General features: G+C 34.3%; 1 protein-coding gene across 6 annotated transcripts in view; it reads left to right on the forward strand.

Annotated features, from left to right (window-relative positions):
• Window positions 1–796: 796 nt before the first annotated feature.
• CALCRL (calcitonin receptor like receptor) overlaps window positions 797–22,134 on the forward strand; it is a 90,097-nt gene continuing 68,759 nt past the window's right edge. For 4 of the 6 annotated variants that reach the window (XM_037043789.1, XM_037043790.1, XM_037043793.1 and 1 more), the window contains exons 1-2: window positions 797–1,040; window positions 19,004–19,071. The gene's annotated coding sequence lies outside the window, so the exon portion shown is untranslated. The remainder of the gene's footprint in view (window positions 1,041–19,003; window positions 19,072–22,134) is intronic. The other 2 variants (XM_037043792.1, XM_037043794.1) reach the window with 1 other exon arrangement.

Consider the following 22,134-nt stretch of genomic DNA (forward strand, 5'->3'; position numbering starts at 1 on the left):
GTTTCATAATATCATGTGTATAAATTAAATGTATTTTTGTTAAGGCTATTTTGAGGTATAAATGTTGTATTATAAAATACTTTTAATTTTATAAATGATAAGTCAAATATTAAAATATGTGCAATTTATTTAAATTTATGAATATGTTTTCAAGTTTATTTTCCCTAATACACATAAAATGAAAAATAATTCTACATACGTACATGACACAAACAGTGCTCTTGTTTATGAAAAACACACACATACTAATGTCAAAACAAAACAAAATATGTTTCAAATCTACAGAATAAAGTTTCTTCAATTTTTTGTGGAAAACTGATCATGGAATAACTCTGATTATCAAAGCTTCAAATTAATAAAAGTTGGATCAGAGAATTAAGTATAACAGATGCAGTTATTATTTTTCCATGTTTATATATGAAGAAAATAACTTTCTTGGATGTGTTATACAGTATAATTCAAAACACACACACACACACACACACACACAAACACTCCCCTAACTCTTTTAATTCTGACCAGAATATTACATTTAGATTTCCTTCAAATCACAGGCAGCTCGGTTTGACAAGTTCTAACAGTCAAGGTGAAATCCAGCCAGTTTTTGCTGCTAACGATGTATTCATACAGAATACAGTCTCTGATCAGGCTGCTTCTTGCTCTTGTCTCAGAATAAGAAAGGAGTGCTGCTCTTCCTGAGGTATGTTACTTGAGAAAGAAAGTAACCTAACACTAACTGCAGGCGGGGTCAGAGTGATGTAACAGGAAGCTCTGATGTTTCCCTTCTGCTGCTGAGCACTTACAATGTGACAACACTTCTAATCTACTCAGAGCAACCCTTTCTCTCCAGCAGAGTGTCACCTCCTGCTTTAGGATCGTCCAGCTCTGCTAACTGGACCTCACCCTGCCTGTTGGATCACATTGCAAGGCTTTCACGCTTCCCCACCTTGCCTGGGGGTAAATCTCTTCTGTGGAATCTCAGATCAAATTCCCTCCTAAGAATATTTCACCAAGAATTGCCTTAGGAGCTGAACTGGGGGGTAAGTGCCTTCTTCGAAATAAGTGTATTTATGCTGACTAGTATTCTCATGTAGTTTGGCCATATTTCTATTATAGAATTCAGTGACATTGAAATGATGTTGAACCATATTCTCATTTATTTCACATTAAAGAAACCACAGTATGTTGCCCCAAAATGTAGATAAAATATTTTACCATTAGACAATATCATGTATAGTGATAATCCAGAAAATAAATTTAGCAGGTAATAAAAATCTAAGGGGATTAAAAGTGATACATCTAAACAAGTATCTTATTCAGGGAACAATGCCTTTCAAAATTAGCTCTGCTAATAGCTAAGCTTGAATTTTAACAGCTGGAAAACATTTTTTCACCTCAGGAAGTGCCTTTAAACTTTCCATATAATCAGTATTCTAAGAAAGGGGTGAAAAAATAACTACTTTTGGGGTCTCAGAGGCTCGCTCTGTAATTGAACACTAAGAATTTAAAGGAAAGTAATCGCTTGGGGTTTATTATACTTGCCTTGTATATTTCTTTTACCTCTATTTATCTCTAACTATTGGACTAATGGAATTTTCATTGTTCATTGTTGCCAGATGTGTTTAAAGTCCTCTTTTGCTAAGCCTGAACTGCTTCCGCTGTGTTGGGGACAGGGGTGGATTACAAAGGGAAAAACAGCTGGGGCTGAGAAAATGTTGAGGTTTCTATGTCAACTCTAATGTCAAATGTCTTTAGCTAAGAGAATGTGTCCCTGCAGTTTGTCCGGTGTCCATCTGCCATGTTTGAGGGGAGTTGTGCGATGGGCAGGTAACTGCGGATAAAGAAAAGTAACAAAAGTTTCTCAAATGAGTATATCCGATTAATAAACAAAAAAGTGAAGTACACATTTTTAAAGAGTCTTCAGGATAGATGTGACCAAAATGTAGAGATAAAACATCTCTTCATGCTTCTTTCCATAGTACAGACTGTCCTGGACACTAAGAAAGTATAGAGTCCACTTAATAAATTGTTGGTATTGAGATATCAGAAATTTGTTGTTTAATCAAAGGTAGGTATCAGATTCGGGTTCAGCTATATCGGTTGATGTAATTTGCATACATTTCCTTACCTAAATGAAATTACACTCTGCAAAACATCCTTCAATGGAGAAAGCCTGTTCTTAATCACTTATAATCCAGCGCATTAATAGTAGACTACAAACTCATTCTCTGAGTAACTCCTTGGTAATTTTATGCTCATCCCCTCCCCCCGAAATTTCTCCAAATAATGTAAATTTCAATTGTCTTATTTTTGTGATTCTTTTGAACAACTGTGGCTGATTTCCTGTCTCCCTTCTATTATTAATTGTACTGAGTTCCCCGACACATGGCTAGAAATGGAAAAAGTGTTTTTAGAATGTGACCTTGTAAATAGCCATTAGAGAATTAGAAGAGGAAATGGAAAGAACACATTAAATGCCTAGCCCAATGCCATGCATTAGTAACAAAAATTAAAACACATTATTTTTAATTTAGATTCTTTTCTTAGAAGGTATTATATTAACATCAAGTTTGAAACTCCCCAAACTTCTCTAAATTCTTTGTAATTGCTAGCCAAACCCTATAATTTCCTCACATAATTTAGTTAAATTTTTATAATTGTATTAATAATATCAATTATCATCTTTATTTTAAGGAAATACTGTTGTAAAGCACTAGGCAATGAATACTGACAGTCATTAGGCAAAGACTGATTATCCACGAAAATAGTACTTCAAATAAACATTTCAAACGTTTGAAAGTGTGAAGTGAAAGATCACATTATTTTATTATGTTTGCTTTTTTAATGATAAGAATGTCAGAGCATCGATGTATGCTTTCAAACCACAAAGAATTAATTTATTTTCTAGATGGTATTAACCTGTAGCATCACAAAACCAAGCAGAGTCTAAGGCCAGTTCTAATTGTGTAAAATGAGACAGAGTTGAGAAATTGCATGAATCATGTGAGCTAAAATATGTTTTACCTGCAATATTCAAGTATCTTCAAGAAATATGCTTTGGTTATTACTACTAGGTCTTTTAAAAATATGCCTAGCACATGCTAACATGTTGTTTTTATTAGTTAAAATATGTAAATGTTTAGAATATGTTTTGAAAAAATAGAATAGTAAAATAAAAAAACGGGCCTGTAATGTTTTTACATTGTGTGTTACTGATTATGCTATTACAGCTATCTCAGTTTTACCCCTTTCGCCCAGCCCCCCCCCCACTCCTTCACACAATCTCCCCACCATTGTTCATGTCCATGGGTCATGCGTGTAAGTTCTTTGGCTGCTCCATTTCTTGTACTATACTTTACATTCCCATGGCTACTCTGTAATTATTTGTATTTCTTAACCCCCTCACCTCTTCACCCATTCCGTCTAATTTTAAAATTATGTTCAAGAATGACCAAGGTGTATGCATTTTACTCAGAGGTGATGCCTAAATATAATGAGATTTAAATGGAGTCAACCCCTTAGCGTATTTATGAAAACCATTTTTTCCATTATTTTTTCAAGTGTAACAGAACTTTTCATTTCAGTTAAAAGATAATATTATGACTAAAACAATTACCTTATTGCTTTATGTTAATGTGGAAAAGTTCTTCGATAAGCACATAAAAACTCATGAGACTTTAGTCAATATCATCATTATATATTTCTAGATCATAATTTGCTTTCAAGTTTTTCTACATGGTTAAAATTAGTAACTAATATTTAAGGATTGTTCTAGAACTTCACAGAAAAATTAGCAGAATATTTTTAAATTATTATCATATGTATTCACTAAACAAAACTTACTTCACGCTCTGTGAATTTGAACACAGCTTGAAAAACTAATTGTTTTTAGAGATATAATAATTATTTTTTCATCTTTTCAGAAAACAAATATATTCAGAGAATATTGTTGGAAGTTTTTGGCTTTGTTCCTTATCTTTGTTTAAGATTCAGAGAAGCTTTTAACCCACAAACATAAGCTTTATGGTTGCAATGATGTTAACAAAAACACTCCGAAGGTCAATCTTGAAGCCCCTCTTTTGTCTTGACTCCATTAGTCTGTCAGAGAACACACTGAAAATGGAAAATCAGTACAGGACTATTTAAAACACTTGTCTGTGTCTGGTTTAGAAGTCTATGTGTGAACTATAAATGTTTATAATCTCTCAGGGAAGCTCTCTTTTCTACCAAAGAATTTCTACCATGCTGTACTTTTAAATGATTCAATAAATCCTCCTATTTAATGTCAGAAAATGTCCCAATGCAATTAGATGGAAAATAAATATTTACCAGAAATACAAGATCAGATCTGCATACTCACCAACTATCTCAATCACTTTTCCATGTTATTCACATAGACAACCATTTCTGCCCAAATTCTTTCAATGCAAATATGCAACTCAAAGTATCTGGATGGCTCTCACACCTTAATTTTAGTTTCTGCTTGCAAGTTGACTTATAATTTTGAAGATACATAGCCTTAAAGTATAAAATTGAAGAAATAACAAGTAGGATACATTTAGTTGTAAGATTTGGAATATAAGTATTGAGTGAGCATGATTTAGTAAAAAAGAACCTATGAATTAAATGTGACAATTACATCAACAAAATCTATTTAAGTAACAGAGAATATTTTTATGCATTGTATTTCCGTTGCAATTTAAACAGAAAAGTCTTCAATAATTCAGTTTGTTTTTATGTCAAATTAAGATTATAATATTGTTCATTAAATCAAATAATCCCTGCATTTTCCCATATTTGAGAAATCTCAAAATCAAATTAGTTTTTTAATTTGAATTTATTTTATGAAAACAAGAAATGAATTTAATTTTTAAAAACACAATAAAAGTCTTTATTATTAAAAAATAAACTAGAGTCACTTGCTGGGAACCGAGTTAAGGTTTATGTATATTAAGATACTACTCTTATTTGTTTTAGATGTTAATTTGCAAACATTTTTGTAAGACATGTTTCTTCCTTAAATTATTTTACCTATTTAAAAGAAACAGTATTATGTGAAACCAACTCATCAATATATATTTTCAAAGTGGTCACTATAGTGTTTAAAACAAATGTATGATATTTTTACCATATTGAAATTAAAAGGACAAAAATGTCATCTCAACCCATCATAAATCTTAATAAATAAATAACTCCTGTGGTATTGAGGCTACAGCTCTGTGCTTTATTGAGGTTACTGGATGGAGCCCAATTTTCAGAGAAATTTTATTTCTCTTAGCATAAAACATGTTTAATTTAAAAATATATAGCATAAAATTTTGCATAAATTTCTAGTTATTTCCCTATTACCTTTAGGTTAATCTGAGCTCATTGTGTTTCTCATGAAACCGTAGTAACTTCTGAGCATGTCATTGAGTGTATTGAGCAGCAACTATATTGGTAAGTCACAACTGGGTGCCTCCTAAGGGCACCCTCCTCCCTGCAGTGCAGGCGCACGGAGGGTCATTCACATACTTGTGAGCACGCAGGCTTAGTCTGATCCATCAAAACCAAGGTAATTTGTCTTATCTCCAATTCCTGATTTCTTCAATTAAAAAAATAAGAATTCATTTGAACCTAGGCCCATTAATTAACCTGAAATCTATATCATTCATGCATAAGCATTCATTTCACATCCTTTCCCAGGGTAATCTAAAGGGGAAATTGGAACTTTGGTTCAGTGCTGGAGAAAAGTACGTAACATCATAAAAGAAAATAAGGAGGATGACAGTTATGAGAAAAGAATGCTGTCAAGGCCCTGGCTGGGTAGTTCTGTTGGTTAGCGCCCTGTCCCAATAGCCAAGGCTGCGAGTTTCCTGGTGAGGGCACATAAAAATATCAACCGATGCCTGCACGAATAAGTGGAAGAGCAAATTGATAGCAAAATGATGTTTCTCTCTCTCTCCTTCATCTCTTTCTCCTTCATCTCTCTCTTTCTCTAAAATTAAAAAAAAAAAGAATGTCAATACAAAACTGTGATTTGGGCAGGGGGAGAGGGGGTGTGAATTCTGTGGTTACTTTCAAATGTGAGGCTAATTAAGAGACTTGTTTTTACTTATATAATGAAAGCCTATATCAGAGTAACACATTTCCTTGTTTTATTAACCAATCTACAACACATAGGTCTTCTTTAAAAATTTACTTTCAATGAAAAAGTTTGCTTTTAAATACTTTTTTTAAAAAAAGATTTTATTTATTTATTCTTGGAGGGGAAGGGAAGGAGAGAGGGGAGAAATATCAATGTATGGTTGCCTCTCATGGGTCCCCTCCTGGGAACTGGCCTGCAACCTAGGCATGTGCCCTGACTGGGAATCGAACCGTGATCATCTGGTTCACAGGCCCACACTCAATCCACTGAGCTACACCAGCCACGGCTAAATCTTCTTTAAAAACATGCCAATATACTTTATTAGCTAAGGCAAATTAAACCATGCATTTGTATCATAGAAATTTAGGTATGGTTGTTTGGAGCAGTGCCTGCAATGGAGCACACCTCAGACGATCTTTGTGTCGTGTGTAGTAAGGACACTGCTAAATTTTTAATATGTGAAGCACAACTTCTTTAAACTCCTAGTTCACTGACTAAAGTATCTTGGAACTTGTCAAGTTTATTTGGGTAAATATATATATTTATCCTCTGCTTTATCCCATGGCCCTTAATATTATTAGATGGTGGATACATTACTGGGCACATGTCTCTGAGGTCTGAGGGACAAGTAATTCTTTTTTTTTTTTTTGCCTCAAACAGGAGAGTCTGCCTTCCCTGCTGTAGCACTCTCTCCTGAAGGTAGCAGTGGGTGAATTTTCCACACTGTACTTACATAAAAGAACTCCTTTTAAAGGGTGGTTTTGCTACTGCTAAGATTATTTAGTGTGGAGGGTTTGCCATGTGCCATGTCCATTGCTAATTACTAAGGTATAAACTCATTTAATCTTCCCCAAAGCCCTACGGGCATTGTTGTATTTGTTAGCAGATAAGAAATCCCAAACCTGAGGCACAGAGATCCTAGGTAACACGTCCAAGATTGCACAGCTACAGTGGCGGAGCCAGCTTGAATCCCAGCCATCTGGCCCCCGAGCTCATGCTCCTAACCATTCAGCTTCCTTTTCCAGCTGGTGGCTGGTCTAGTCGTCCCTCCTGTGAATAGATGCTGTTCCCACAACCTTAGGTTCAAGTGTAGAATGTCCCATTGTATTGAAACAATGGTAAAGTAAATAATCTTGGGTTTCCTGGTTAATCCATGAGATTGTGTGCTCAGCAAGAAATTATTTTTATTTTTTCCTACTCTCTTATCAATTGCAAAAAATTGAAGAATAATAAAAAGCCTCAGTTAAAATATAAGCTATATTAAGTACAATTCAATGGACTTTGGACTCCAGCTATGTACACATGAGCCCCCAATTCACCACTTGTTAGTTCCCTTTTCTCATCTGTAAAATGGTAGTGACAATCGGAACATTTTATAAGGTTTTGTGAGCCGTGCATGCCACAACATATGGGACATGTTTAGCCTGACACTTGAGACTTAGTAGGTGTTCAACAATTTATAGTACTTACCACAAACCTTTTGTAAACAGAGCTCAAGATTACGTATTTCTATGCAAAAAACTCATTCCACAATCAACATAAAGACAATCAGATTACAATCTATGCAAAAGATAGGGAAAGTGCAAAAGTGTGGTTTGTAACTAAAGCTTTCAGAGTGGTCACACTCTGGCCATCATGGAATACATTCCAGACCTGATGAAACTAATGTTGTTAATCACAATTTCTATAAAACGTGAGTACTTAAAAGGTTTCTTCATTCTAACAAATTAAGAATGTATATTAAACAAAAACATTTTTTCATTCTTTTACCCATTAAGCTCAGAGAATTACATGGTGTGCCCAAAGTCAAACAGTTATCATTGAAAAAGCTCTGGTTTTAACTATATCTACTGTGACCCTAAATCCCAACTATTTCGTGGGGCTATTGCGTATATTATATACCTTGGATCTCTTCTTGCTGATGTTATACAAAGTCAAATGAAGATAATGATCCACCAAATTTGACCTTTCCTGATTTAACAGAAAGAATTCCTTGCCCCTAAATCCATAAATAACATCATAACTGTGCATCAAATATTGTTCAAGACACAAAAAATGTGATTAATAAAATAATATTCTTAAGAATAAAATTTTGAAGAATGTTTAGTTTCATTAATTTGAAGAGACAGGCCTTCAAATGAAATGTGAGTATTAACATTTAAAACAAGCTGACTGGAGTTCAATATTACACAAAATGGACACTAATTACAATATTGAGTTTAAATATCATTAAAACTTTTAAAAAATCAGAAAAAATAAATAAAACAAGCTGACTGGAGTGAAATCTATATAACAATTTTCCTAAATACTGTTAACATTTTAACTAATTGAATTATTCACAATAGTTCACTTCCTTAATTTTACATTTTTTCAAAAGAATTTCCTTTTCTGCATTCCATGTTATCAGCTCAAAATTTATTTTTAAAGACTTGCAAAGTCTTTTAAAATCATAAAATGATATATGTGCATAGTTAATGACCAAATTCCAGCATACTTTCTTGCCAATAAAAATATCAAACTTAACAGAGTTTATGTTTGAGTTTTTATATAACTCAAAAATTCTTGAAAAATCCACTAAGTGCAATTTTTCAGATTCACCTGAAAGCTGTTTGCTTACCGAGTTCTCAACTGTCACATCGCCAGTAACCATAAAAGTCTTCACATTCAAGATTATAAATCCTCAACTGTCTCCATTCTAGTACCATATGCATCATAAAAGACTACATGTTCAAAACATATAACATTATATGTAGTTTCTGAAGCTAAAGGCCTGAATAAACTAAATATGTCTAGTGGATTCTTAACTTAGAAACGGAGACTTCAGTTCAATTTGTCCTCAAAGGTTTTCATTAAGTCTGTGATGTAAGTCTAGAAATAGCATGTGCTTAAAAAAAGTTAGATTGTTACACTTAGACAATACTTTGCTCTTAATTACTCAAAGTTGTTTAGACTTCAAGTATTGTCCTACATCCTGGTGTATGTTTATCTTCCAGACATAATTGCATAATGTTATAATCATGGAAGGAAAAGTCTCTAAATACAATTTTTAGCTTTCTTATCTGGAGAGCTATCACAGTATATCAACTCCAATTTGAATAACTCTTTGGCATTAAATTAAATTGTAGTAAACAACAAAGATCAATGTGTATCATATTACTTTATTGATATAGAACATAATAGAAGTTAATGAGGAAATGTTTATTTGAATAAATCATCTGAGTAACTTTATAAATTTGTCATATCTACTTTTCTCTACTGTTCATTACATATCCATCATTATAGCACCTCAACATAAAAAAAAATGATAATCCTTTTTATTTGTTGGCTTATGATTCCTGGATGTCAGATTAGTGTCTCTTCTTTTTACTGAGTCCTTCACCTCCAAACAAGTTTACTTTATTGGTAGCACGTCTAATACCAATTGGCAGAAGTTTAAAGGAAAGTAAGCATATTATCTAAAAGAAGATTTAAAATTGTCTGTGGGGTTTTTTTTAACGAACATGGAATGTTCTTCTCTCAGGTAGCCGTCTGCCTGAGTCCTTCACCTCCCTATAGGCTTTACTAATGTAAACTTTTCCATGGGGCTTATCCTAATCACTTTTTAAAAACCTATACCTACACCATCACAATCATCTTGCTCAGACTTAGCTTGTTTAGTTTGTCCTAACTTTTTCTTGTAACACCAATCACCTTGCAACAAACCAATTAATATAATTGATATATTTTCTGTGTTTTTTTAAATTTTCTGTCCATACCACTAACATGTAAGCTCTACAAGTACAAGCTTTTCTGTCTGTTTTTCACCCCACTAATATATCCTAAGGACCTAGATAAATGTCTGCGCTTGGCAAATGTTTAAAATTAAGCAATTCCGTTTTCTAAAATATATCGCCCCAAACCCCAAACATTGACCAGAAAGAATATGTGCAACCCCTGTGTTCACTGCAGTGTTACTGTTACTTACAATAGCCAAGGTTTGGAAGCAGTGCCAGTGCCCATCAGTAGATGAGTAGATAAAAACACTGCGGTACATTTACACAGTTGAATACCACTCTGCCCTAAAAAAGAAGGAAACCTTACCCTTCTGCGATGGCATGGATGAACCTGGAGAGCATTATGCTAAATGAAATAAGACAGTCAAGGGAAAAACAAACACCCTGTGATTTCACTTATTTTTGGAATCTAATGAACAAAATAAACTAACAAAATAAAAACAGAATCATAGATACAGAAAACAGACTGACAACTATTAGGAGGGAGGGGATTTGTGGGGCTGGGTGAAAAAGGTGAAGTGATTAAGCAAAAAAGAAAAACTCACAGATACAGACAACAGGGTGGTGATTACCAGAGGGTTGGGTTGGGGGAAGGAAGTAAAGAAGGTAAAGAGGGGATAAATGGTGATGCAAGGAGACTTGACTTTGGGTGGTGAGCACTCAATACAATATACAGTTGATGTATTACAGAATTGTACACATGAAACCTAATAACTTTATGAACCAATATCACCCCAATAAATTCAATAATTTTTTAAATGATTATATGAATGAATGTATTTCATTATATTAGTCTCCACAGAAAACTGGAGAAAACTGGGTAATGACTTTACACGACTTTCTATGCAGTGTACATACACTCTCGAGCTGAGATTCTGGAGATATTAGAATCACTACACATTGCCAAAGAGAAAATATTCAGAAACTCATTATCATTTGTTATTCTCCGGTCAACCTAATATTTATCCCTTCACTGTTTTTTTAAAGAAAAATAAATTAGCAAAGATGCTTCTGTGATGTATTTAGTGTTCAGGTTTCACTGAATTCTAAAGAGTGACCTTTCAAACTAGGGTGCATGAGAAGGTTGCTCAATATTTTAACACAAAATTTTGAAGCATTTCCCCAAATGGCCAAACTGGCTGAAATTGGCAGAATTTCTTGTTGAAACTGGCAGAGTTGCCAACTCTTGCCTCCCAACAAAAGCCTTACTCCTTTACTTATTGCCTTTCTGGACAATAACACAAAAAGTCTATAGAAGGAGGATAAAAAAGAAAACTTAGCAGTGAAATTGTAAGAAAGAAAATAAGTCCCACAAAAAAGCAATGTGGTGGAACACAAAGTCTGTGTCATTGCCAAAAAATTATACATCTGTTTGATAAGTGATAAGGTACATGTTTGTTAATCTATACTTTATCGGGTGTTTTAAAACTGTCGATTATTAAATATTTGAAGATAATTCTGAACATAATGCCAACTGTGAATGACCTTCCATTGTTGGATTGCTTGGGAAGTTTTCCATACTTAAAGCCAAAGTACTATTTTATAATTTGAAATATATGTACACGCATGCATATATGTTATTAAATAAAATCATGATTTGTTTGAGAGTCTCATGATGGATTATCACAAGACCTTTTTGAATAACACAATTCACAATGTATAATAATATTTTTCTTTTATAATTTAGAGTTTGCCTTTGTGAGACTTCCATAGCTAACTTAATTTTATTTTAAAGCAAAATGCTATTTGTTCATCCACCTAGATTCTGACCCCAGATATGTATATATCTCTCAGGATATATACACATTTTCTCAAATTTTCTTTTGAGAAATACATTTTCAAAATACATCCATAGCATCCAAGAAAATACACATATAAAATGCATCAAGGTTGTAATTGTATTGTCCTTCAACCTATTATGTAATAAGACACTAACTGGATTTTAAACCATAAGCAACAAACTAGTTTAGATTAAACTGTCCTAAATGAAGTATTGCTCAAAACATACAGTAAATTATAAAACAACTTTTTGAACTCTCTGACTTTATTAGATGTGGTCATTATAGGATGGTACGCTTATAACAGAGTTACTATTACAAAACCTAAATGGTAATAGTGCCTTAACAAAAACTGTATTGTGTTTTAAGAATTATCCTACATTTAATTTATTTTTGGTGTGTATATATAGCATTGCAACCCATTAGTCTACAATGCATTTTCTTTGTCCCAAGTAGCTTAAAATAGACAAAAACAGTAATAAAGATACAAGAGCTCTACTTTCAAAAAGAGAACAGTGACATTTCTAATTGAATGAGCTTGATGAAATAGTGGAAAGGCCACTTAAACTTTACAATAAAAAAACCTTGACAGAATTTTCAATTCAAGTACTTTGCACTTTAAATCGAAGTGCAAAAATGACTAATTTCTCTTGGTGAGAAGAAATACTTCATACTTTCTCAAGCTAGTATCAGTCCCTGCAATAACAAGTGGGTACTCCCAGGAGTCCTGTTCAGCTAAATAAGCAATGCCAAAATATTTTATCACTCTCAGCTAGGTTCTCTGGAGGCACCACACATTCTGTCTTGAGGGCCTTTTGTGATAAAATGTTACTTGTAGGATAAAAAGGCTGTTTTGAAGGCTGAGTAATTAGCTGATACTAAATTAACCATTAATAATAAATTGCTTTGAAAAGTTTCACAAATTATTACAATTGACTTGCCCTTGTATAATGGATTTAAGGAGATAAAATTAAGTAGAATAAAATTCATATTCATTTTAGTAGTTCTTCAGTTCTTACATATTCTGGATCACCTTGATTGTGTTAACTATCTGTATTTCAGGAGATTGATAGTAACGTCGGAGAAATAGCCAGCTAATTTACAGCATGTAATGTAACCATAAGTCAATTATGTAATTCGTGATGTTTCTCACAAACAAATGTCATTAACAATTTTCTGATTAGTCCTATTTTAACTAATTCCTCATACTATGTCCTCGCCTCATTTTTTATGAAGTAGTAGATGTGCTCTCCATGTTTTCATGTAACAACTCTTTTAATTGCATGTTTTAAAACATATAATAAGTTTAAACAGCCTAAACACTGTTCCCTTGCAGTAAAGTCAGAAGACCTCATTTTATCACAGGTCTGCTGACAGTGTCTTGGTAAATGTCAAGGTGAAGGGCTTGGAGATTCACCCAGAAGTTGATGAAACTAAAACTAAAAGAAACCAGATTAAGGAATTAAGGGCCAGTTAGAAAAACAGCACAGAGATGCTTCAGAAAATTTTTCACCTAGAGAATGAAGATATATGATTGTAAGAATGTAGTTAACTTAGTAATTATCACTTTCCAAGTGAAAAAGACTAAGTAAAAGCAAAGTGAGGGATGGGATTTAAAAGAAAATGAAACCATGAAAAAAAGAAGGAGAATGGGGGATGAATAGAATAAAGACAGCAAAAGAGAGTTAAAAAAGGAGAGGTTGTAAAAAAGGTAATTAGTCCAATAAGACACATTTTATTTGCCAGAAAGGTTAGGGAACAAAAACACAGCACTGAACTGCATTAAGTAAGATGTGGAGATACTTTGGTCCCATTGCCATGGACAAATTGTTAGTATGCAAATGCCTTCCAGCTGCTTGTCCTAACATTTAGTGTAAGAAAACTTTCTCTGTCTTTTTGTTTGGACAGTGAGGTTGAGTGCTAAATCTAGGGGTTATTCCTTCCGATAAGAGGTAGGGAATGTTTGTAAAGAAGTTGTGAGAAGCAAACACCACCTCCTGAATGGTCATCGGGGTCTGAGGCTTGGACCCCATTGGTTAAGACAAGGACTTGACTTCGAAGTGAAGAGTTCATAGAGTCTTGATGTCCTTGGCAAGACTTAATCTGTCTAGGGCAGTTTCTCAAAAGGTAGTCCAGAAATTGAGCTACATTAATCAGACCACACCTAAAGCAGCAGAGCTGTTAGGTAAAATGCAAACTCCCGGCTCGTTTCGAACCTGCAGAATCAGTCAGAGAATGCTCAACATACAGGGGGAGGTGGTGCTCAGGGGATCCCTGTGTGCGCCGGAAACAGTTTTCCCTCTACCGAACTTGGGGTGTTGTGAAAATAAGGCATAACATGATTAGGTTCAAATTTATAATAACAATAAAAAGGAGTGGTCAAGGCACATGTCTAAATAATGAAATGATAAACACAAATTCACACTGAACTACACCTAAATAACGAGACATACGAACAATGTCCAGAGATATCCAGCCATGAACTATGAAAAATAGAGACATTTACTGGAGAAGATATAAGAGACATTGTACACAGGACAATGATACCTCAGTCCCCTTCAAAGTAGACACCTTACATACTCACACAGTTCTCTCAATTGCCATCAGCTGCCCTGCTGTATTTTCCTGAATCTCATCGATGGTCCAAAACCTTTTTCTTTTCAAAGGTGATTTTACTCGTAGTTTTGGGAAAAGCCAGAAGTCACAGGGCACCAAATCTGGGCTATACAGAGGCTGAGTCACCTGGATGATTTGATGTTTCTCCAAAAAACTCTGAATGAGACATGATACATGAGCAGGTGCATTGTCATTATAAAGCTGACAATCACCAGTTGCCAATAACTGCAGCCTTCTGACTCGTCCAAATAGTTTCTGTGGAGAAATGTTCAAGCTTAATATAAAATCTGATGCATATTCATTGCATATTTCATTCTACTCCCTCAGTCATTTTGAATGTAATGGCCACACAGTACACATGCTCACTCAATGGTGTCTACTCCCCCCACTGACTAGTACAGTGAAAACATCATTGTTCACCCAGGCACATTCCAGTCCACTCTCCTTGGCTGCCAGGTTACATCAATGTTGTGCAAATGTTCTTATTACACAGGGTCCAGAACAAATAATGCAATTGTTTGTTACAAAATCTTCTATTACACAATCATAAACATGTAATTCTGTAACATAACAATATCACGCTCAAGCACACCATATGACATTTAGGTGATATGTTCATATTGAAACCGTAAATTATCACACCCATATTATCACCCTACCAACCACACTCAAGCAGGAGTTACTTCTGTTGGGCCCTGTATTCACAATGGCTGGACTTTTTCTGGACAGACCTCCTATATATTACCTTTTCCTCTAATTCTCGCTTTGAGAATTATTACTTTGATAATTTGGGGGCACCTTTTTCATGTCTGAATATCCTAACTTAAGTCTTAGGCACTTGGTAAAAATGCAAATACAACTTTACTGGCTCCTCTTTCATTGAAATACACATACATGTTTCCTAGGTGTTCATCATTGGTGTTCCAAAATTTTCTCTGTACAAATTGGAAAGTAGCCTAAAGCCAAATAGAATTCACACACCTCAATTATTTTGGTAAAATGTTAGGGTTTATATTGTGAAAGGTCTGATCTAAACAATAGCCCGACAAAAGGAAGTAAACTTTCAAACTGGATTGTACTGTGTCAGGCAGTCCCATCCTCCACCCATCCACCCTGACCTATCCCAAATACACTGCATTTTAATATTTTGATCCATAAGTCCACAATAATATATAATTCCAGAATGAGAAATCATAATCTTCATACTGTTCTATAAAAACTTTTTTAAAGTTGTAAATCTCATATACATAGTTTATGTATAGCATAAATATACAGTTTCAATAAATAAATGCCCAATACCTAGACCCCGGTTGTCTATCTTATTCCTTCTTGATCATCACATACATGTCTCATGATGTAAACAATTATGTTAAACTTGTACTTACCACTCCCTGATATATTGCATGGCTTTACCACACATGTATGAATTCTAAGCAATTTAGTTCTGCCATTTTTATTTTTCTGTTATGAAAGTGGAATCATTCTGAATATGATCCCTTCCTTGCTTCTTTCATTCAGCCCTGTGTTTGGGAGATGCTTCCCTGTTAATGAGTGTGACTGTGGTTCTTTGCTTTCATTGTTGCAGAGTTTCATAGTATGTATGTTCCACAGGTATTTATTCTTTCTTCTGCTAAGAGACGTTTGGATTGCTTCCACCATTTTGCTGCCATAATGATGAGGCGATGAACACTTTTTTATAGTATGTCTCAGTGCCCATGTGCCTGAGTTTCCCTAATGAATGCACTTGCCAGTGGGATTTCAGGATCCTAGGAATTCAAAGTGCTTATACCAATTTATACTCCTACCAACAGTGTATGAGTTTTCCATTGCACCACATCCTTTCTGATACTTTGTATTACTGTCAAACTTTTTAATGAAATTTTCCTTACTCTGGGGGGTATTTGTAGTATCTCATAGCTTCAATACACATTGCTTTGATTGTGAATCACAGCAGCCTGATATGTAAAATGAATTGTAATTTCCCTCTGAAACATTTATTTCTAATTGGATAGCAGTAACTTAATTTTGGAGAATTATGGTTAGGCCACTTTTTGCTTATAATTATTTAGAGAAGGACTGTCTTTTTTTTTGGTTTGGACATCCAGGGAATGGAGGGAATAGGTGTTATTGCTTTCAGGACTGGGAAGGTATGAACAGTACTTCTCATCATAAACAAGGACACAGATTAATAATGCCGAGGACCATATTTCTATCATTCCATTTCCCTGTATTCAAAAATCCCATCAAATACATATCAAAATCTTCAAAATAAAGAGGAAGGAAGTGAATAGTTCCATTCAGACATGTGTGTGTTTTTTTGTTGTAGACTATTTTTGAAACCACTTTTAGGTTCACAGCAAAACTGAAGGAACAAAGATTTCCCATATACCCCCTGTCCCCACGCATGTCTAGCCTTCCTCGTCATCAGCGTCCTCTGTTGGAGTGGTGCATTGGTTATAATCAGTGAACCTGTATGGACAAATCATGATTGCACAAAGTCAGTAGGTTACATTAGGGTTCGCTCTTAGTGTTAGACGTTCCGTGAGTTTGCACAAATGCCTAATGGCATATATGGTGTGTTTTTATAAGCTTTTGAATATTTAAAATCATTTATTTCACTTAAAAATCTCTTGAAAGAGATATTATCTTTCTACTGTGGTAAAAATTATTTCTTATACATGAAAACATCGTAGAAGGCATTAAAGTGTGTGTCTTTCATATACTCCCTCAGCTTGGAAACCACTTGGTGCTCTTATACCCATTAGCTGAATTTAACCAATATATTTCTTCAAGGTCTGATTCCCTCTTGATAAAGATTTATCTATTTTCTTATGTGCTCTATTTCTTTTCTGTGTTTTTAAGTTTTAGTTGATTTTGGTCATTGTGTAATCTCTTCAGCCAATGGGGCTACTTCAACAAAATCAATTGGGTTGTTTTGTTTTTAATTGTAGGTATAGCTGTTATTTTCATTAAGAATTTATAATGTTTTTCTGTATCCTCTCTTCTTGAATATTAATATATTTTTGGAAAGTGGAAGACCATGATGACATGTCATTATTTTATTAATACATAAAATACATGTAGTAACCAACATTAACTCACCAACAAATTTTCTAACAGCCAGAGGTAACCATTGACATATTTGTTTTCTAGTTATTTCAAATCACCAAAAGGGGAGAAAGATTATTTCATAGCATTTTCAGCTGTGATGACAAATTAAACCTCTAGAACTATGCAGAAGAAAAAAACAATATGTTGGGTCACTTCTATTTCTAGTATCACTTCCAGCACGTTGGGACAACACTCAAAAGAAATTTCACCTTTGAACCTTCTGTAGCCATACATATACCAGTAAAGGCTGAGACTGACAGGAGTTTTTATTTTTTTCAAAATAGCTTGTGGAACAGTCAGATTCTAAATATAGTACAATGTTCGTTGATGTAAAATACACATATCTTTAATATGATCAAATCATGAACCTATTGTAACATAAACTAGACAATTTATTTATTTTTTATTTTATTTATTTATCTTTAGAGGGGAAGGGAAGGAGAGAGGGAGAGAATATTAATGTATGGTTGCCTCTCATGAGTCCCCTGCTGGGAACTGGCCTGCAACCCAGGCATGTGCCCTGACTGGGAATCAAACCGCAATCCTCTGGTTTGCAGGCCTGCACTCAATCCACTAAGCTACACCAGCCAAGGCTGAAAGTAGACAATTTATAATAATGCATAATAAATTATTTAAATGCATAATGTTATAAAAATTAGTTATTTTATAAAATTAAAATATTTTATCACAAAATATTTTATTGCAGAGATTAGATTGATTTTAACATAAATTTTCTTAATGCTTTTGAGTTTTCACTTAAAGAACTGTGTTGACTGCATAGAAACCCTTGGTGATCATTCAGAATAATTCCGAGATTATAATTAGAACTAGCAGCAAATTGATAATTCATAACAATAAGTCAATAGAAGCATCTCAAATTCTAATAAAGCTAATGAAGATAATTTGTAAGTACAATTTTTACATTTTTGAAGTTCTACAAGTCTAAACAGTATGTAAATGAGAAACAAGGTAAACAAAGTTATACCTATATCTTGATCTCAACATCAGTTTGAGTCTGAGAAGTGCGCACAAAACACATTTATATACATGGGGTCTTTGTTTAGCAGTAAATGAACCTCACTTGTTAGTAATGCTGTGTGTTTAAGGAAAGGTAGATCTCATTACTGATGTGGTCCAGCCTCTGCCTCCCTCTGTGGCAAGGTCTCTGTCTCTCTTTCCCCCTCACTAATTCCTCCCTGATCATGTCAATCCTCTTTCTGCACTTTGAACCACCCCCCTCACTACTTCCTTAGTGTTATTTGACTAGGTTACTCTTTCTTCCAGCAACAACTTTTCTCCTGAACATGTGAAGGCACCCTCCTCTTCCCAGTGCTGCCGAGCTCTTGGATAACAGGGATCATGCCTTATGCGTGTGCTCCTTGCTACCCTCATTCTTAAGAAGTAAGGTCCCAAGAACAAAGTTCTGGTTTACTTGCAGGTTAGCGTGGTGGCAACCAACTTCCCATTAAAAATGAACATTTAAAATATGTATGTTTAAGATTCTAACAAAAATCTACAAAAACTTAAATTCTGTAGAATTCCACTAGTCACTATTCACATTTTAACCCAATTCACAGCAATGTTCTCTTGTCGTCCAGGGTACTACGATGATACACCCACCACTTGTGCTGCCACCTGTCAAAACTCTGGACGGCCCTACTTTCAGGTATTGCGTATGTTACAGCAGAACACTCACCACTTCACAGTAACCTGCTGGAATTCCACTGAAGTTGAGGACGATAGGAACACGTTAACAATAGTCAGGGAGATTTCTCAGAATTATGTATAACTTAACTTCAGATAACTTCCGACTGAAGGAAAACTTTGAAAATCAGTCTAACAAAATACTGATAAAGATGAACTTAAGGGCATCTTTAAGTGAAGGTGGTACAAAACTTACAAAACCATTTCTTTGGGACCCTTGGGTATGGATTTAAACCCCCTGTTCTTGTGCCATTGGCCAAGGATAGCAGTGTTAAATTGATTTGAATAGATCCTATCAGGTTGAGTAGTATTAGTAATTTGGTAAAAGTAGCTAAAAATATGACACACACACATATATATATACATATATACAGATATTAATGCTTATGGTTAATGTAGTAACTGTAACTATATGATACTATACATATATAGAAAACAGACCATTTAATGTTGTAAAATAACAAGGGTACATTGCTCATTTGAACTAAATTCCTTTCTTCTGAAGAATTGTTTGTTTTCTGATTCACACAGTCACTGTTATATTTCTATAAATGGCTATGAACCTTTCTCATAATTGAAACATTAAAGAATACCATTTATAAATAAGGGAACAGGAAAATGGGTGGAGGGTAACCTTTTTAGAAGATGTAAGTTCTTCAACGTACTATTTTTAGAACTCCTTGGCAAAGCATTTTCAGTTTAAATCCTGGATATGATTCAGGGATGTTGGTGGTTCCCAAAAGATTACTGTTGCCCTTGGGGGTGTCTTACTTATGTTTGCCATTATAGCTCCATGCCAGGTAAGATGTTAATTATGCAATTATTATACATCCAGCCCTCTTTCCTATAAAATTAAAGTAGCTTTCCTGTCCAAAGTCATCCTGTCCAAAGTCATTGTTAGACTCCAAAGTATTTAACAATTAAATCGTGTATCATCCTAATAAACCATAATAGCATTAATAATAAATAAATTGCACTAAATTATTTCATTTTAAATCACGCTTGAGTGACATAATTTCTTCTTCTGATTTTTGCATTCCCAAGTCATTCTGTTGGGCCCCAAAATAGACCCNGAAACATTAAAGGATACCATTTATAAATAAGGGAACAGGAAAATGGGTGGAGGGTAACCTTTTTAGAAGATGTAAGTTCTTCAACGTACTATTTTTAGAACTCCTTGGCAAAGCATTTTCAGTTTAAATCCTGGATATGATTCAGGGATGTTGGTGGTTCCCAAAAGATTACTGTTGCCCTTGGGGGTGTCTTACTTATGTTTGCCATTATAGCTCCATGCCAGGTAAGATGTTAATTATGCAATTATTATACATCCAGCCCTCTTTCCTATAAAATTAAAGTAGCTTTCCTGTCCAAAGTCATCCTGTCCAAAGTCATTGTTAGACTCCAAAGTATTTAACAACTAAATCGTGTATCATCCTAATAAACCATAATAGCATTAATAATAAATAAATTGCACTAAATTATTTCATTTTAAATCACACTTGAGTGACATAATTTCTTCTTCTGATTTTTACATTCCCAAGTCATTCTGTTGGGCCCCAAAATAGACCCTCTGTAATTATTCTTTATCCCTCAGCATGTCTTTGGGAACTCATCATTGTTGTGTTAGCCTTTTACGTGTCAGCTTCCTTTGCACAGTGCACTTCATGTGACTCACTGTTCCTTCAAGCAAGGTCTGAATGCTCTGAATACCTACTTGTATCTGACAGCTGGGTTTCTCTTCCTGGATGGTCTTCTGTGAAGTGGTGCCAAACCAATTTTTATAAGGCCTCAGTCTTGCTTAATGAGGACACAAAGAACTTACCAGGCCTCTACTCTCCATGTGGAAATACCAGCCATCTCCATGTGGAAATTAAGAGAATTACACAGTACTTTTTCTAAGTATCTTTTAAATTATAAATTCTAATATTTTTTAATAGTTTGAAGGAAATGAATTGGAAGTAGTTTAAAAATAAAAGATCCAAATTTAAACTTCTCTTTCTTCATTAGATTTATCTCTGACTTGCACACTATTGGTAATATATATATATATATATATATATATATATATATATACATACATATACATACTTCATATATATACTTCACATATACATATATAACTTCATATTAATTGTCCATTTTGTAATTAAAAATTATTTCTAAAAGGTAAAATTTAAGGTGTTTAAGGTAAATATATATATGACAAAATCCAACATAAAGAGGTTGAAAACTTATCTCTGGGGAGATTAAAACATATAATTGAGAACTAGGATTGCAGTTTGCTATCATATTAGTTTGACTCATAGATGATTTAGTTTTAACTTAATGAAAGAATCAGAGAGATGAGACTTAGGTAAGGGAACTCCTGGTCTTAATTCATCTACTACTGTGAGGTATGAAGGGAATCAAGAAATTCTCCTGAACTCCTACTTAATTTTTTTCTCTTTTTTATTGTTGTTCAAGTACAGTTGTCTCCATTCCCCCCGCCATCAATCTCCCCGCCACCTCAGTTATCCCCACCTCCCACCCTCGATCCTACCCACCTTTGGCTTTGTCCACGTGTCCTTCATACCTCTTTCTTGACAACCCTTCTTGTTTCTCCCCCCACCCCCATTATTTCTTCCAACCTCCCCTCTGGTTACTGTCACTTTGTTGTTAATTTCAAAGTCTCTGGTTATGTTTTGTTTCCTTGTTTGTTTTGTTGATTAGATTCCAATTATAGGTGAGATCATACAGTATTTGTCTTTCACCACCTGGCTCATTTCACATAGCATAATGCTCTCCAGTTTCATCTATGCTATCACAAAGGGTAGGAGCTCCTTCTTTCTTTCTGCTGCATAGTATTCCATTGTGTAAATGTACCATAGTTTTTTGATCCACTTGTTTATTGATGGGCACTTAGGTTGTTTCCAACACTTGGCTATTGTAAATTGTGTTGCTATGAACATTGGAGTGCATAGGTTCTTTTGAATTGGTGTTTTAGTATTCTTAGGGTATAATCCCACTAGTGGAATTGCCAGGTCAA

The sequence above is a fragment of the Sturnira hondurensis genome, unplaced genomic scaffold, assembly GCF_014824575.4.
Source record: "Sturnira hondurensis isolate 20B ecotype Veracruz unplaced genomic scaffold, ASM1482457v3 Scaffold0004136, whole genome shotgun sequence".
Lineage (NCBI taxonomy): Eukaryota > Metazoa > Chordata > Mammalia > Chiroptera > Phyllostomidae > Sturnira > Sturnira hondurensis.